Raw genomic sequence first — 17,337 nt, 5'->3', positions numbered from 1 at the left:
GCTGCTGTGGTATGGCTAACTTCTATTTGTCATCAATACAGTTGTAGTTCTCCCTGGTCCTCCCTTGAGGTTTATGAACATTATCACTCTAGGAATAGCCTTGAATAGGTTGTTATGCTTGCTTTATCCACCGGTGTTCTTGCTCCAAACTTTTTGCATTTGTGAGTAACACTCATGCATGTGGATCTACTGCTGGATCTACAATCTGGTCTAATGAACAAATGAACTAGTATCATCCACCAATATAGAAGGATCAACATGCAATAGCTATGCCAGCTACCAAAAATAACCCCTCTCTACTTCCAACTCAATCAGTGGTATTTCTAGCTTGTATATCACCCTGGATGTAAGCTGCATACCTTTTATCTTTTGCACATTTCTCCTCTGATTTTACTCTGCATTAACCCTGTACAAACATAGAGGTGTGCTCTTGATAGATTCCCCTGTTCCCCCCACCTCAGGCTTCTGGTAGGGAGACCTGAGGCCATAAGTCAACCTACCCCCTTCCCTCCCCATTTCATACTTCTGAGTGGGAAACCAGGAAGTTCGCAAACTAGAATCAGGTTGCCCAATCTGACAATGTTAACTGACCCACAGGGTTACATATCATTGATGTGACATATAAATTAGTGATATAGAAACATGATCACGCAAATATCACCATTCTGGGGTGGTTTTATGGTGAGTGCCCCATGTTATCCCCAGCAAGATGCCACCCCAGGTGACTGTCCATGTCGCCCATACCTGAATTCACCACTGAACTTAACTAAAGTGATAAAAAAGTGAACAATTCTCTTTAATTGCTGTGGTGATATACCAGTGGAATGTGCCATCAAACAAGCAAGCACTCCTCACTATGCCGCTCCAATGGTGCTGAATAGACGGCGCCATCCACTTCGCCATGCTCTCCTGCAGCATTTTGGCACCACTGGTGCTATGGACCGACAGCACGCGCATGGCCAGAGGCCAGACCTTGCTGACTCTGCTCAGCTGGAGGATGCTAATGATCTACCCTGCATGAGGCACTGAAGGAGTATAAAAACGCACTGCTAAAGATCACAAACAAGTAAGCTCACTCTCATCATACAACCTGTTCAAACACCTGCTTTATGTTCTTGTAGACAACAGAGACGAGATCACCCTGCACGCTGTGGCCAGCTGCTCTCTCATAGATGCTCCAGCTAGCAAGAGCCAGCCACCCAGCCTGCACTATGCAACCAAGGACCAAGAGCACTCCACACACACCCATTGCAACCTCACTTTTAAAAAAACAAAGAGCACCTTTTTTTCTGCACTTTACCTCTGCCTCCCGAGATTGTTTCCAGTGCTACCTTGAGACAGCTTACACTTGTGGAGAATGCAGGGGCTGGAAACAGAGGCACCTTGAAGGTTGCCTAACTTGACCCCCATCATCCAGCATCTCCTCCAGGCTAGATTTTGTGGTGATTTTATGCATATGTAACCACACACATATACACTGATGTAATCGCACATAGAGTGATTTGTGTATATATATATATATATATATATATATATATATATATATATATATATATATATATATATATATATATATATATGATTCAAAGCCAACTATGCTGATTTTCAGTAAAGAGTAAGTGAAGTTGATTCTACTTAAAAATTATAAGCAGATTTGTTAGAACATTTTTTGATAGAACTTTGAATCATGTATAAAATCAGAATAAAGTCTTGTTTAAATTATTTTTTTAAGTTAACTTAGTGTGATCTTGGAAATATTGGTAGAGCAAGACTGAAAGTATCTGTAGCACTTCGTATGGGTGGGTGGAGCACAGACGGACGGCAGGCCAGAACTGAGTACACAAAACTTTTATTGTTGCTTTTCAGCTTTCCTTCACACTCTCCCAGTCACCTGCGCACACGCACACACACACACACACACACACACACACACACACACACACACACACACAAAGTCGTCTGGTTGGGGAGAGAGCTCCCTTCCTCTACTCTCTCTCTCCTTATGTAGGGCACGGTCCCTGGGGAAGACACACAAACACACGTTAATAGACATCAGGTGCAGTAATTCTGCCACTTACCTTCCCTGACTCCGCCCTCCGGGTACAGACCGACGCTTGACCATGCCCCTGCTGCCACATACCCCCACCGCCTGACTCAGGCCGGGCGTCCATCCGTCCTGCAGCCGACTCCCCCCCCTTGATGGGAGAGGAAGTCTGCCACGACCATCTGCGCCCCCGGCCTGTGGATCACCTTAAAGTTAAAGGGCTGGAGTACCAGATACCAACGGGTGATCCGCGTGTTGGCATCCTTCATGCGGTGGAGCCACTGGAGGGGCGTGTGGTCCGAACAGAGGGTGAAAGGGCTTCCCAGCAGGTAGTAGCAGAGGGCGAGGACTGCCCACTTGATGGCAAGGCACTCTTTCTCAATGGTGCTTTAGCGCCCCTCACGCACCGACAGCTTTCTGCTGATATACAGCACTGGATGGTCCTCCCCCTCCACCTCCTGGGACAAAACAGCCCCCAGCCCTCTGTCTGACGCATCCGTCTGTAACATAAAGGGGAGAGAAAAGTCAGGGGAGTGTAACAGTGGCCCCCCACACAGTGCAGCCTTCACCTCAGAGAAAGCCCGCTGGCATTGCTCCGTCCACTGGACTGGATCTGGTGCCCCATTATTAGTGAGATCAGTCAGCGGGCTGGTGACGTCTAAATTATTAGGTATAAACCTACGATAGTATCCAGCCAGCCCCAGGAACTGTCTCACCCCCTTTTTGGTCTTGGGCCTCGGGCAGGCCGCAATTGCTGCTGTCTTGTTAATTTGGGGATGCACCTGCCCATTGCCCAAGTGGAAGCCCAGATACCATACTTCCACCCGCCCAATCACACACTTCTTCGGGTTGGCCATGAGACCCGCTCGCCTCAGCGACCTAAGGACGGCCCTCAGGTGTTGCAGATGCCGTGGCCAGTCATTACTACAGATTATTATGTCATCTAAGTATGCGGCCGCGTAGGTGGCGTGGGGGCGGAGGACCCTGTCCATAAGCCGCTGGAACGTTGCGGGCTCCCCAAACAGCCCAAAAGGAAGTGTAACAAATTGGTGTAAGCCAAACGGTGTGGAAAAGGCCATTTTTTCTAGAGATAGTGGAGTCAAGGGAATCTGCCAATAACCCTTTGTCAAATCCAGTGTCGAGTAAAAATGAGCTGTGCCTAGTCGATCGAGCAACTTATCAATACGAGGCATTGGGTATGCATCGAATTTAGACACCGCGTTGACTTTTCTATAGTCTACACCAGGGATGGGCAACTTGCATGATAAAGAGGGCCACAATTTTTCATCACCACCATCAGAGGGCCACATGACCGCGCACTTCAACTAATCAGATATGAGAGAAGTTCCAAAAGAATTTTAAATAAGAACAAAATATTTGTATATTCTTATGTCTGTATGTTTATTGAACCAACATACATTTATTTAATATTTTCCACTCTGAAATGCATTTTTAACATAATGCTCGTCTTGTTAAATGACAAACACAAGTTTGTTTTAAAAGAAACAAAGTGCAAAGGGCTCACATTCAATGAGGCACAAAACTAAAAAAACAGCGGCCCAACATTAAGTGCAACTTAATGAGCTACTTGTGGTTTTGCCTGCTGGCGCACAATAGACTGGATATCAATGTCAATCTTTGTGCATCCAATCCGCATCAAATGAAAAAGAGCATCATCCGTGAATCTGTTCCTCTCTTTTGACTTAATGTGCTTCATTGTTGAAAAGCTGCTCTCACAAATGTAAGTGCTCCCAAACACGCTGGCCATTGACAGAGCAAAATCTCTGAGGAGTGGAAAACATGCCTCTGGTAGCAGTCTCCAAAATGAAATTCCCCTCTCATTGCGCTTTGCTTGAAAATACGGATCTGACTGCAACTCACAGAGTTCGAACTGCAGTTCTGATGGTTGCTCGCTGACAGCAGCAGAGACGGGGTCCGTGAATAGCGCAATTCGTGGTTTCATCACATGAAAATCTTGGAAACAATCGTTAAACTGCTCCTGCAATTTTTCGATGTCGGTCCTATACTTCTGAAGTAGTTTCTCGCACCTGGGGTTATCTTTTCGTATCTCCTCACAAGCGGGAAAGTGTGCCAAATTTGGATGATGGGAAGAAAATCCTTCTATGAACAGGTCAAGTTTACGCTGGAATGCGGTTATGTGTGCATGCAGATCGCAAACAGTTTGGTCTCTCCCCTGCAAGTGTGTGTTAAGGTGGTTGAGATGCGAGGTGATGTCTGTCAGAAAGGCCATGTCGCAAATAAACTGTGTGTCTTTGAGTTTTCTGCAGTAGGCGCTTGTATCACCACTAACACTGTTCTCCAAGAATACTGGTAGTTCAGAGCGCAGCGCAAAAAAACGCTCCAGACACTTTCCTCGACTCATCCATCTGATCTCAGCGTGCATTTGTAAATCCCCATATGCGGCGTCCACTTCATCCAAAAAGGCAATGAACCTCCTGTGACAAAGGAAACTGTTCCCCCCTCTGATGAGATTTGTTACTTTGGTCACTAAATCCATAACGTGGCTAAAGTTCAGTGTCTTCGTGCAGAGGGCTTCCTGGAGAGATAAAATGCATGGCATGTTAAAAAAATATTTTTGTCCTGCCATGTCAAACTCAGGCCTACATCTCACAGTTAATATGAGGCTACTCACCTGATGTATGAGACAGTGCAGTAGAGGGCAGTTTACCCTGCTCTGTCGGAGGAGCCCTGCGAAACCTCTTGTAGCGCGTATTGAGTGTGGGTGGAGCACAGAGGACGGCAGGACAGCGTTTGGAGGCAGACAAGGTGATTTATTCTTACAACTTTTCAGTCTACAAATCTTAGTTATTCGTTTGTTTATTCACACACACACTCGTCTGGTCCCGGGTTGCGCTCCCTCTCCTCTCTCTCTGCCTCCTTAAATAGGGAGCGGTTACTGGGAAAACACACACACAAACACAGGTTAATTATCCTCAGGTGTCGCGATTCTGCCACTCACCTTCCCCGGCTCCACCCTCCTGTCACAGACCGGCGCTTGACCACGCCCCCGCTGCCACATACCCCCACCGCCCGACTCAGGCCGGGCGCTCGTCCGGCCGGCAGCCGACTCCCCCCCCCCCTTGACGGGAGAGGAAGTCCGCCACGACCATCTGCGCCCCCGGCCTGTGGACCACCTTGAAGTTGAAGGGTTGGAGTGCCAGATACCAACGGGTGATCCGCGCGTTGGCATCCTTCATGCGGTGGAGCCACTGGAGGGGCGCGTGGTCCGAACACAGAGTGAAAGAGCGCCCCAGCAGGTAGTAACGGAGGGCGAGGACCGCCCACTTAATCGCCAGGCACTCTTTTTCAATGGTGCTGTAGCGCCCCTCACGCACCGACAGCTTCCGGCTGATATACAGGACCGGGCGGTCCTCCCCCTCCACCTGCTGGGACAAAACGGCCCCCAGCCCTCTGTCCGACGCATCGGTCTGCAACACAAAAGGGAGAGAGAAGTCAGGGGAGTGTAAAAGTGGCCCCCCACACAGTGCAGCCTTTACCTCAGAGAAAGCTCGCTGGCACTGCTCCGTCCACTGGACCGGATCTGGCGCCCCCTTTTTAGTGAGGTCAGTCAGCGGGCTGGTGACGTCCGAATAATTAGGTATAAACCCACGATAGTAGCCAGCCAGCCCCAGGAACTGCCTCACCCCCTTTTTGGTCTTGGGCCTCGGGCAGGCCGCAATCGCTGCCGTCTTATTAATTTGGGGACGCACCTGCCCGTTGCCCAAGTGGAAGCCCAGATACCGTACTTCCACCCGCCCAATCGCACACTTCTTCGGGTTGGCAGTGAGTCCCGCCCGCCTCAGCGACCTAAGGACGGCCCTCAGGTGTTGTAGGTGCCGCTGCCAATCATTACTATAAATGATGATATCATCTAGGTAAGCGGCGGCATAGGTGGCGTGGGGCTGGAGGACCCTGTCCATCAGCCGCTGAAATGTAGCGGGCGCCCCAAACAGCCCAAAAGGAAGTGTGACGAACTGGTGTAAGCCGAACGGTGTGGAAAAGGCCGTTTTTTCCCGGGATAATGGAGTCAAGGGGATCTGCCAATATCCCTTCGTCAAATCCAGTGTCGAGTAAAAGCGAGCCGTGCCTAGTCGATCGAGCAGCTCATCAATACGAGGCATTGGGTACGCATCAAATTTAGACACCGCGTTGACTTTTCTATAGTCCACACAGAACCGGACCGAGCCGTCGGCCTTGGGAACCAAGACCACCGGGCTGCTCCAGTCACTGTGGGACTCCTCGACGATGCCCATTTCGAGCATGGCCTGAAGTTCTTCCCGAACCACCTTTTTTTTGTGTTCGGGTAATCTATAAGGACGGCTCCGCACTACCACCCCCGGGGGCGTCTCTATGTGGTGTTCTATGAGGTTAGTGCGACCGGGCAGGGGCGAGAACACATCCGAAAACTCGGCCTGCAACTGGGCGACCTCCGTGAGTTGGGTCGGGGAGAGGTGGTCTCCACAGGGGACCGGAGAGGTACGCGATGCCAATGACCCTTTTTGGACCTCCGGCCCCAGCTCCGCCTTCTCCGGAACTACCGACACCAACGCCACGGGGACCTCCTCGTTCCAAAGTTTCAGCAGATTGAGGTGGTAGATCTGTAGCGCCCCCTCCCTGTCCGTTCGCCTAACCTCATAGTCGACGTCCCCGACTCGCCGTGTGACCTCAAAGGGTCCTTGCCACTTGGCGATTAATTTGGAGCTCGACGTGGGCAACAGGACGAGTACCTTATCTCCCGGAGTGAACTCTCTAAGGCGCGTGCCCTTGTTGTACAGGCGGGTTTGCCGTTCCTGGGCCTGCCGCAAATTCTCCTGAGTTAGGTGGGTGAGCGTGTGGAGTTTTGCGCGCAGATCCATCACGTACTGAATTTCGTTTTTGCTCGGTGAAGGTCCCTCCTCCCAATTTTCCCGCAGTACATCTAAGATGCCGCGCGGCTTACGCCCATATAATAATTCAAACGGGGAGAACCCCGTGGAGGCTTGGGGGACCTCTCGCACTGCAAACAACAAGGGTTCGAGCCACTTATCCCAGTTACGTGCGTCCTCACTTACGAATTTTTTGATAATATTCTTGAGGGTGCGGTTGAACCGTTCAACTAAACCGTCCGTCTGTGGGTGATAAACGCTGGTGCGGATCGGCTTAATACCCAGTAGCCCATACAGTTCGCTCAGTGTTCGTGACATAAACGAGGTGCCTTGGTCAGTCAGAATCTCTTTCGGGATTCCAACCCGGGAGATGACGTGGAAGAGGGCCTCCGCAATACTGCGTGCTGAGATATTGCGAAGAGGCACCGCTTCCGGGTATCGCGTTGCATAGTCCACCAGAACCAATATAAAGCGGTACCCTCGTGTTGACCGATCTAATGGCCCGACGAGATCCATCCCAATCCTTTCGAATGGGGTCTCGATTAATGGTAGGGGGCGCAAGGGCGCTTTTGGAATGGCCGCTGGATTTACTAACTGGCATTCGCGGCACGCCGTACACCACTTACGGACGTCGCCGCGAATCCCCGGCCAATAGAACCGGGCCATTATCCGGGCGAGTGTCTTATCCTGCCCGAGGTGTCCAGCCATGGGATTAAAGTGAGCCGCCTGAAATACTAATTCCCGGCGGCTCTTTGGAATTAGCAATTGGGTGACTCGCTCTTTCGTCTGAGTGTCCTGCGTCACTCGGTATAACCTATCCTTCAAAATGGCAAAATAGGGGAAGGACGGGGTGGCGCCCGGCGGGAGCGTCTGACCATCGATTACTCTCACTTGGTCAAACGCGTGTCGCAGAGTCTCGTCTCGCGATTGTTCCAGTGGGAAATCCGCGAGGGATTCCCCAATAGAAAGAGGAGGGGCCGGTGGCTCCTCACTCTGTCGCGGAGATGACGTAGACGGCTCTGCGACCGCAGCTCCAGCCAAAGCGACACCGGGACCCTCCCCTGTTAACCGGCAGGACCCACTCTTTATTAGGCGTGCCATTAAACCCCGAAATCCCGGCCAATCAGTCCCCAAGATCAAAGAGTGGGTAAGGCGAGGATTAACCGCCGCCTTCACTATCGATTTCTCCCCTCTGAAATGTATGTGGACCGACACCAACGGGTAGCTGTGAATATCCCCGTGCACACACAACACCTTCACCCCTTGTGCTCCCCCCAATGCCTCGCCTTGCACCAGGCTTTGGCGGATTGAGGTCTGATTGCAACCTGAATCCACCAACGCCTGATATGTAGCCCCTTGTACACTTACCGGTATGCGATACGCTCCGGCCCGATCGAGGGCAGCCTCTGGCGCGTCGGGGATCCGCACCACCGCCCCCACTTCCATCGCTGCACACTGTTGCTGCAGGTGGCCCGGATCCCCGCAGCGCCAGCAAACCGGCCCGGGCCTTCCCTCTGCAGCTGTGTTCTGGGGCTCACTCACCTGAGGGGGGGGAGAGACAGACACAGAAGGGAGAAACGGGAGGGCACCACGGGGGCGGCGGGCCGGCTGGGGTGGAGCCGGCCCCCGCCTCCGCGGTGGGGGAATGGGGCGAGGACGGGACACGGGAGGAGGGGGGGGAGAAAGAGAGAGAGAAGAGGAGAAAGAAGATGCTGTCGTCCGCTGTCCTGCTGCAGGAACAGCCGCCAGATGATCCTCCGCCAGTCCCACGGCCTGATCCAGCGACGCCGGGCGGTGGCACTGGACCCACTCCGCGGTTCCAGCTGGTAAGCGGGCGATGAACTGCTCCAGCGCCACCTGGTCGATGATTCCCTCGGCGTCGCGATCTTCGGCCCTCAGCCACCGCCAGCAGGCGTCCCGGAGCTGCTGGCCGAACGCGAACGGGCTGCCGACTTCCTCCATCCGCAGCGCGCGGAAGCGCTGGCGCTGCTGCTCCGGCGTGCGCCCCACGCGCTGGAGGACAGCCCGGCGAAGGTCGGCGTAGGCCAGCCTGCGATCGGCGGGGAGCTGTAGCGCGGCCAGCTGCGCCTCTCCCGTCAGGAGGGGGAGGAGGCGCGCCGCGCGCTGCTCCATCGGCCACCCCGAGGCTTCGGCGACCTGTTCAAACAATGTGATGAAAGCCTCGGGGTCGTCCTGCGGGCCCATCTTGGTCACGGTGAGGGGAGACGGGCCCGCGGCCGGGGCGCTGGTGGACCCCGCCGACGCGAGGAGACGCCGGAACGCCTCTCGATCTTCCTGCTGGGCCAGCACCAGGGCTTCGAAGCGGCGCTCCTGCTCCTTTCGGAGCGTGACAAGTGCCTGGTGCTGGCTCTGCTGAGCCGTGGCGAGGGCGTGGACCAAGTCCGTGAACGGGGAGGATTCCATGGGGCTGCTGTGTTGGTGCTCCACCGTTTCCCGGGTTTCAGCACCACTGTAGCGCGTATTGAGTGTGGGTGGAGCACAGAGGACGGCAGGACAGCGTTTGGAGGCAGACAAGGTGATTTATTCTTACAACTTTTCAGTCTACAAATCTTAGTTATTCGTTTGTTTATTCACACACACACTCGTCTGGTCCCGGGTTGCGCTCCCTCTCCTCTCTCTCTGCCTCCTTAAATAGGGAGCGGTTACTGGGAAAACACACACACAAACACAGGTTAATTATCCTCAGGTGTCGCGATTCTGCCACTCACCTTCCCCGGCTCCACCCTCCTGTCACAGACCGGCGCTTGACCACGCCCCCGCTGCCACACCTCTGTTGCCCCTTTTCCATGAAAGCAGTTCCAGGGCTGGTTCAGGGCCAGTGCAGTGCTTAGTTTGGAACCGGGTTTTCTGTTTCCACTGACAAAGAACTGGCTCTGGGGCCAGAAAAACCGGTTCCAGGCTAGCACCAACTCTCTGCTGGTCCAGAGGAAAGAACCGCTTACGTCAGCGGGGGGGGTGGAGTTGTTAAGACCAACAACAATAACAAGACCGCGAAAGATCGCCATTTTTAAGTGACGAGAAGCAGCAGCTGTACAAACACGAAGTCATCCATTATTATTATTGTTGTTGTTGCTGCTGCTTCTTCCACGTTGTTTTTGCTTCGATATTCATGCCAAGGTTTATGCAAACGTAGCGACGTAACTGACGTATACAGCGACGTAATGACGTATACAACGACGTAACTGACATACAGCGACGTAATGACGTATACAACGACGTAATGACGTGGCTTCCTTTAGCACCACGAGCTAAAGGAAGCACCCTCTATCGGTCAACAGTGTAATTACAACTGTAAAAAAAAAAAAGGCTGCGGTTAATTTTTTTTACTGATAATTAATAAATGATCTATGGGCCGCACTGAGTAAGGAGGCGGGCCACATGCGGCCTGCGGGCCGCCAGTTGCCCATCCCTGGTCTACACAGAACCAGACCGACCCGTCGGCCTTGGGCACCAAGACCACCGGGCTGCTCCAGTCACTGTGGGACTCCTCGACGATGCCCATTTCGAGCATGGCCTCGAGTTCTTCCTGAACCACTTTTTTCTTTTGTTTGGGTAGCCTGTAAGGGCGGCTGCACACTACCACCCCCGGGGGCGTCTCGATGTGGTGTTCTATGAGGTCAGTGCGGCCGGGCAGGGGCGAGAACACGTCCAAAAATTCGGTCTGCAACTGGGCAACCTCCACGAGTTGGGTCGGGGAGAGGTGGTCTCCACAGGGGACCGGAGAGGTATGCGATGTCAATGTTCCCTTTTGAACCTCCGGCCCCAGCTGCGCCTTCTCCGGAACCACCAACACCAATGCCACGGGGACCTCCTCATTCCAGAGTTTGAGCAGACTGAGGTGGTAAATCTGTAGCGCCCCACCCCTGTCCGTTCGCCTCACCTCATAGTCGACACCCCCGACTCGCCGTGTGACCTCAAAGTGTCCTTGCCACTTGGCGATCAATTTGGAGCTCGATGTGGGCAACAGTACAAGTAGTATCTCCCGGTGCGAACTCCCTAAGGTGCGTACCCCTGTCGTACAGGCAGGTTTGCCATTCTTGGGCCTGCCGCAAATTCTCCTGGGTTAGGTGTGTGAGTGTGTGGAGTTTTGTGCGCAGGTCAATAACATATTGAATTTCATTTTTGCTTGGTGAAGGTCCCTCCTCCCAATTTTCTCGCAGTACATCTAGGATGCCGCGTGGCTTACGCCCATATAATAATTCAAACGGGGAGAACCCCGTGGAGGCTTGTGGGACCTCTCACACTGCAAATAACAAGGGTTCGAGCCATTTATCCCAATTGCGTGCGTCCTCGCGAACAAACATTTTAATTATATTCTTGAGTGTGCGATTAAACCGTTCGACTAAACCGTCCGTTTGTGGGTGATAAACGCTGGTGCGGATCGGCTTAATTCCCAATAACCCATACAGTTCGCTCAGTGTGCTTGACATAAATGAGGTGCCTTGATCAGTCAGAATCTCTTTGGGGATTCCGACTCGGGAGATGATGAGGAAGAGTGCCTCTGCAATACTTTGTGCTGAGATATTGTGAAGAGGCACTGCTTCTGGGTATCACGTTGCATAGTCCACAAGAACTAAAATAAAGCGGTACCCTCATGTTGACCGATCTAATGGCCCGACGAGATCCATCCCAATTCTTTCGAATGGGGTCTCGATTAATGGGAAAGGGTGCAAAGGCGCTTTTGGAATGGCCGCTGGATTTACTAACTGGCATTCGCGGCATGCCGTACACCACCTACGGACGTCGCCGCGAATCCCTGGCCAATAGAACCGGGCCATTATTCGGGCTAGTGTCTTATCCTGCCCCAAGTGTCCAGCCATGGGATTAAAGCGAGCCACCTGGAATACTAATTCCCGGCGGCTCTTTGTAATCAAAAGCTGTGTAATCGGCTCTTTAGTCTGAGTGTCCTGCATCACTCAGTATAATCTATCCCTCATCATGGAGAAATAGGGGAAGGATGGGGTGGCGTTTGGCTGGAGCATTTGACCACCAATTACTCTCACTTGGTCAAACGCATGCTGCAGAGTCGCATCCCACGACTGTTCTAACGGGAAATCCGCAAGGGATTCCCCGAGAGAAGGAGGAAGAACCTGCGGCTCCTCCCTCTGACGCGGTGATGACGTAGACGGTTCTGTGACAGCTGCTCCCGCCAATGCCACACCGGGACCTCCCCCTGCTGAACTACAGCAGGACCCACTCTTCACTAAATGACTCATTAACTCCCAAAATCCCGGCCAATCAGTCCCCAAAATTATTGAGTGGGTAAGGCGAGGATTAACCGCCGCCTTTACTCTAAATTTTTTCCCTCGAAAAAGAATGTGGACCGACATGAAAGGGTAGTTGTGAACATCCCCGTGCACACACAACACCTTCACTAATTGTGCTCCCCCCAATGCCTCGTCTTGCACCAGGCTTTGGTGGATTGAGGTCTGATTACAGCCAGAGTCTACCAACGCCTGATATGTATCCCCTTGGACACTCACCGGTATGCGAAACGCTCTGGCCCGATCTAGGGCGGCTCCTGGCTCGTCGGGGATCCGAACCACCGTGCCCACCTCCATTGCCGTGCACTGCTGCTGGAGGTGGCCCGGCTCCCCGGAGTGCCAGCAAACCGGCCCGGGCTTTCTCTCTGCATCGGCGCTCTGGGGCTCACTCACCTGAGGGGGGGAAGAGACAGACACAGTAGTGGGAAACGGGAGGGCACCGCGGGTGCGGCGGGCCGGCTGGGGTGGAGTCGGCCCCCGCCTCCGCGGTGGGGGAACGGGGCAAGGATGAGACACAGAAGGGGAGGGGGAGAGAGAGAGAGAGGAGAGGGGAGAAGAGAAGAGGAGATCTGCTGTCCTGCCGTCGGAACAGCCGCCAAATGGTCCTCCGCCAGCTCGATGACCTGATCTAGCGACACCAGGCAATGGCACTGGACCCACTCCGCGGTCCCTTTGGGTAGTCGGGCGATGAACTGTTCCAGTACCACCTGATCGATGATTCCCTCTGCGTCACGGTTGTCAGACCTCAGCCACCGCCAGCAGGCGTCCCGGAGTTGCTGGCCAAACGCGAATGGCCAGCCGACTTCCTCCAGGCGCAGAGCGCGGAAGCGCTGTCGGTGTTGTTCGGGGGCGCGCCCCACACGTTGGAGGATGGCCCGGCAGAGGTCCGCGTAGACCAACTGGCTGTCGGTGGGGAGCTGTAGCGCGGCCAGCTGCGCCTCGCACGTTAGCAGGGGGAGGAGGTGCGCCGTGCGCTGTTCCACCGGCCAGCCCGAGGCCTCTGCTGCCTGCTCAAAGAGCGTGAGGAAGGCCTCGGGGTCGTCATGCAGGCCCATCTTCGTTAGGGTGAGATGGGAAGGGCCCACGGCGGTGGAGGTGGTGGACCCCACCGATGCAAGGAGGTGCCCGAACGCCTGTCGATCTTCCTGCTGCGCCAGCACCAGGGCCTCGAACCTTTGCTCCTGCTCCTTCCGGAGGGCGATTAGCACCTGGTGCTGGCTCTGCTGGGCCGTGGCGAGGGCGTGGACCAGGTCCGCGAAGGGGGAGGACTCCATGGGGCTGTTCTTCTCTGTGCTCTGTCCCAGGTTTCGGCACCACTGTAGCACTTCGTATGGGTGGGTGGAGCACAGACGGACGGCAGACCAGAACTGAGTTCACAAAACTTTTATTGTTGCTTTTCAGCTTTCTTTCACACTCTCCTAGTCACCCGCGCACACACACACACAAGTCGTCTGGTTGGGGAGAGAGCTCCCTTCCTCTACTCTCTCTCTCTCCTTATGTAGGGCGTGGTCCCTGGGGAAGACACACAAACACATGTTAAGAGACATCAGGTGCAGTGATTCTGCCACTTACCTTCCCTGACTCTGCCCTCCGGTCACAGACTGGCGCTTGACCACGCCCCCGCTGCCACAGTATCCTTTAAAAAAATAGCAGTGCCATGCTGTAAATATTGGTGGAGACAAACTTGTAGCTTAGAGGGTTTATGTGGACCAGTAGAAAATATTGGTGGAAGAGAGGTCTAGTTTGGTGAGATGTGTGAACCAATCAGAATTCATTATAATTGATAAATTGTATCAAACACTATGTGAGAACACTATTGTGGCAGTTCGTAGGAGGGGGAGGAGCACAGAAAGACGGCAGGCCAGAATAAAGTTCAATAACTTTGTTTATTTTGCTCTTTTCAGATGCAAAAATCACTCTCTCAGCCATGCACACACACACACACACACCCACACACACACACACAAGTCGTCTGGCTGGGGAGAGAGCTCACTTCCTCTGCTCTCTCTCTCTTTATATAGGGCGCGGTCACTGGGAAGACACACAAACACAGGTTAATTGACATCAGGTGTAGTGATTCTGCCACTTACCTTCCCTGACTCCGCCCTCCGGTCACAGACCGGCGCTTGACCACGCCTCTGCTGCCACAACTATAAAAATGAATGCTTTGTAATTTGGAGTCAGATCACTCTATAGACTGACTCAGCTTTTGTTAATTAATTTAATAAAAGTCTAACCTTTTCTGCAAACTCTTTGACTTTGGATCATTCTTGCTTGAGAGTGTTTCCACGACACTTTCAGCAGAGCCAGCTGTCCAAGAAGATGGCCTGGGGCCTCTACATCACCACCGATGAGCTGCTGGCTCTTTGACAGTTGACAATGGCAGTCATCACTACTCTCCCTGACCCAACCTGGGATGCCCAGGGCTTCCTGAGCAAACTCACCAGGGACGATGACATCAAGGTGTTCCTGGGCACCTTTGAGCATGTGGCCCTCAGGGAAGGCTGGCATGTGCAGGACTGGACCCACACCATTGCTCTCCTCATAAGAGAGGCCCAGAGAGCCCTCCCCAATGAAAAGGCAGCCAACTACACCACCCTTCGCAAGGAGATCTTGGCCCAGTGTGGCCTCTCTTACAATCAAGCTGCCTCCCAGTTTTAGTGCTGAGTTCTGACCAACATCACTTTTCATAATAAAGAGTACTTTTTCCTGCACCATACTTCTGCCTCTTCAGTCTGTTTTCAGTGCCACCCTGAGAGAGCTTACATTGATTATGAAGAAAACTGCCTTGCTTAATGAACTAGAACTTAGCAAGAAAGACCTAGATCTTCTCTTTCTTTGTGAATGCTTTTCTGTACCTCAGATACTGCATAAACCTTGCCTTATTTAAAGTAATACAGGTCAGTGTGCTGTTTCAGGAATCATTTAATCCACTCTCCTTTCTGAATTTTTTTAGCTAATACCCATCTCCATAGCTGGTATGCATCCTCTTGTTTCAATACATTTTATTTCCTTATGTGGGGCATCCTGGGGCGGCATGGTGGTGTAGTGGTTAGCGCTGTCACCTCACAGCAAGAAGGTCTGGGTTCAAGCCCCATGGCCGGCGAGGGCCTTTCTGTGTGGAGTTTGCATGTTCTCCCTGTGTCCGCGTGGGTTTCCTCCAGGTGCTCCGGTTTCCCCCACAGTCCAAAGACATGCCGGTTAGGTTAACTGGTGACTCTAAATTGACCGTAGGTGTGAGTGTGAATGGTTGTCTGTGTCTATGTGTCAGCCCTGTGATGACCTGGCGACTTGTCCAGGGTGTACCCCGCCTTTCGCCCGTAGTCAGCTGGGATAGGCTCCAGCTTGCCTGCAACCCTGTAGAAGGATAAAGCGGCTAGAGATAATGAGATGAGATGAGATGTGGGGCATCCTAACTACGTATTAGTCTGTTTACAAACTGCTTGGCAGCCAGTTCGGAAAAGTCACATGAGGTCATGCGTGAGTCAGAGGTCGCAACCGTGGAGCCACAGCAAACATGGCGGATCGCCCAGATCGAACAAAAACTCCTGAATCGAGACAAAAAATGATAATTTTAAGGAAGTATCTGACATTGTCAGAGGCAAAAAGCGCCAGAAAAGAGAGGGGAAAAAACATGGCAAACAAGCCATTTCCAGAGGTGGAAAAACTGGATTGACAAAGTAAAAGTCCTGCTTAGGTTTTCCTTCTGCCTGTGCTCTCAACACAGGTGATTTCACCAATTAGCTCATCAACCTGGCTTAGGGGATGTGGTAATTAGGATTAGCTGGTTCATTGAATTGGCTGGAGCAAAAATGTGGCAGGGTTTTTACTTTCTGCACCCAGGTTTTTCCACCTCTGGCCATTTCTGTACCCGAGTGTAAAAATTAGTGTGCGGTGTTTTTCCAGCTCATTCTCCTTCACAGGCATGAGGCATCTGTCACAGTCCGGTCCACTCCATCCATGCCTGAGTTTGTGGGACTTCCATGCCGGCTCCAGGCCGGATCCGGGACAGGAATTCAGTCCTGCCTTGCTGGAGGCCATCTTCCCTGAAGCGGCACTCCCACACCTGCTACCACTCCTCTCCCATCAGCCAGGGCCTACTTAAGAGCTCTTTGGAGCTACTCCAGTTGCCAGACTGTCTCTTGCAGACTTTCTTTGCCTCGCTACAACCCTTTAGTATTGTGACTTCTCGATTCCCCCGCCTGTATCGTTCCATGTTTTTGTGCCTAGATTTCTGTCCAGTTTTTGCCCCTGTTCTACCTGCCTCTTCCTTTGGATTGTGTTTTTTGCTTCCTCTGCCTGGGTTTCCCTTGTCCCTGTTTTCTTCAGTTTTTGTGAAGATTTTTCTGTCCTGTTTTTGTCCCTGACCGTGCCTGCCTGCTCTTCTGTGTTTTGACCTTTTGGTCCATTCTTTGACCACTGATTTTGCCTGAGCCCTATTGTACCTCTGCCCTGTACTTCATTAAAGAAGTTTCTTTTGTACACTGCCTGTCTTGAGTCTGCTCTTGGGTCGTCACTTCACCTCAGCTCACCATTTCTGACAGCAGCAGGCAATACAGCCAATGTGGTTCAAGTATTGTACCTAGGGGTTATTCTAGCTCCACAGGGTATTATTCATCTTTTTAATACATTGACCTGTGTCACTTTAAATTGAAGCTCAAGACACATATGTTCACATCTCTCTTTCCACATATAAGTAACTGTTACGCTGTCTGTGTGAGAGGTCCTGGGTTCAAATCCCAGAAGAGCCCCCAATTGTTACGCTCGCAAATGAGTATAACCCATTAAATGGGACAGGCAGCGAAGCAGAGTTACACCAAACAATATTTATTTTACAGAAGAGTAACAGTCCAAAATTCAAGCTCAAAGTCTATCCCAAAATGTCTATCAGAACAACGCGAAGCCAAAGCAATGAGTCTTCCCCCAACGGTCTCGTACAGACATTCCCGAACAGGTCTCTTCCACTGCATCCCCCAAGACAAGAAGAGTAGCCACGCTGATAAAATCTGAATACACCCGTGCGCCCGGTGCATGCAATTGGGCTGATTGCTTCCTCCCCATCAGCAGCACACCTGCAGGGAATCAGCAAGGAAACACACAACACGGCTTGTGGAAAAGGGGC

Source organism: Neoarius graeffei, chromosome 4 (genome assembly GCF_027579695.1).
Source record: "Neoarius graeffei isolate fNeoGra1 chromosome 4, fNeoGra1.pri, whole genome shotgun sequence".
In the NCBI taxonomy this organism is placed as follows: Eukaryota; Metazoa; Chordata; class Actinopteri; order Siluriformes; family Ariidae; genus Neoarius; species Neoarius graeffei.
This window is presented reverse-complemented; position numbering follows the sequence as displayed.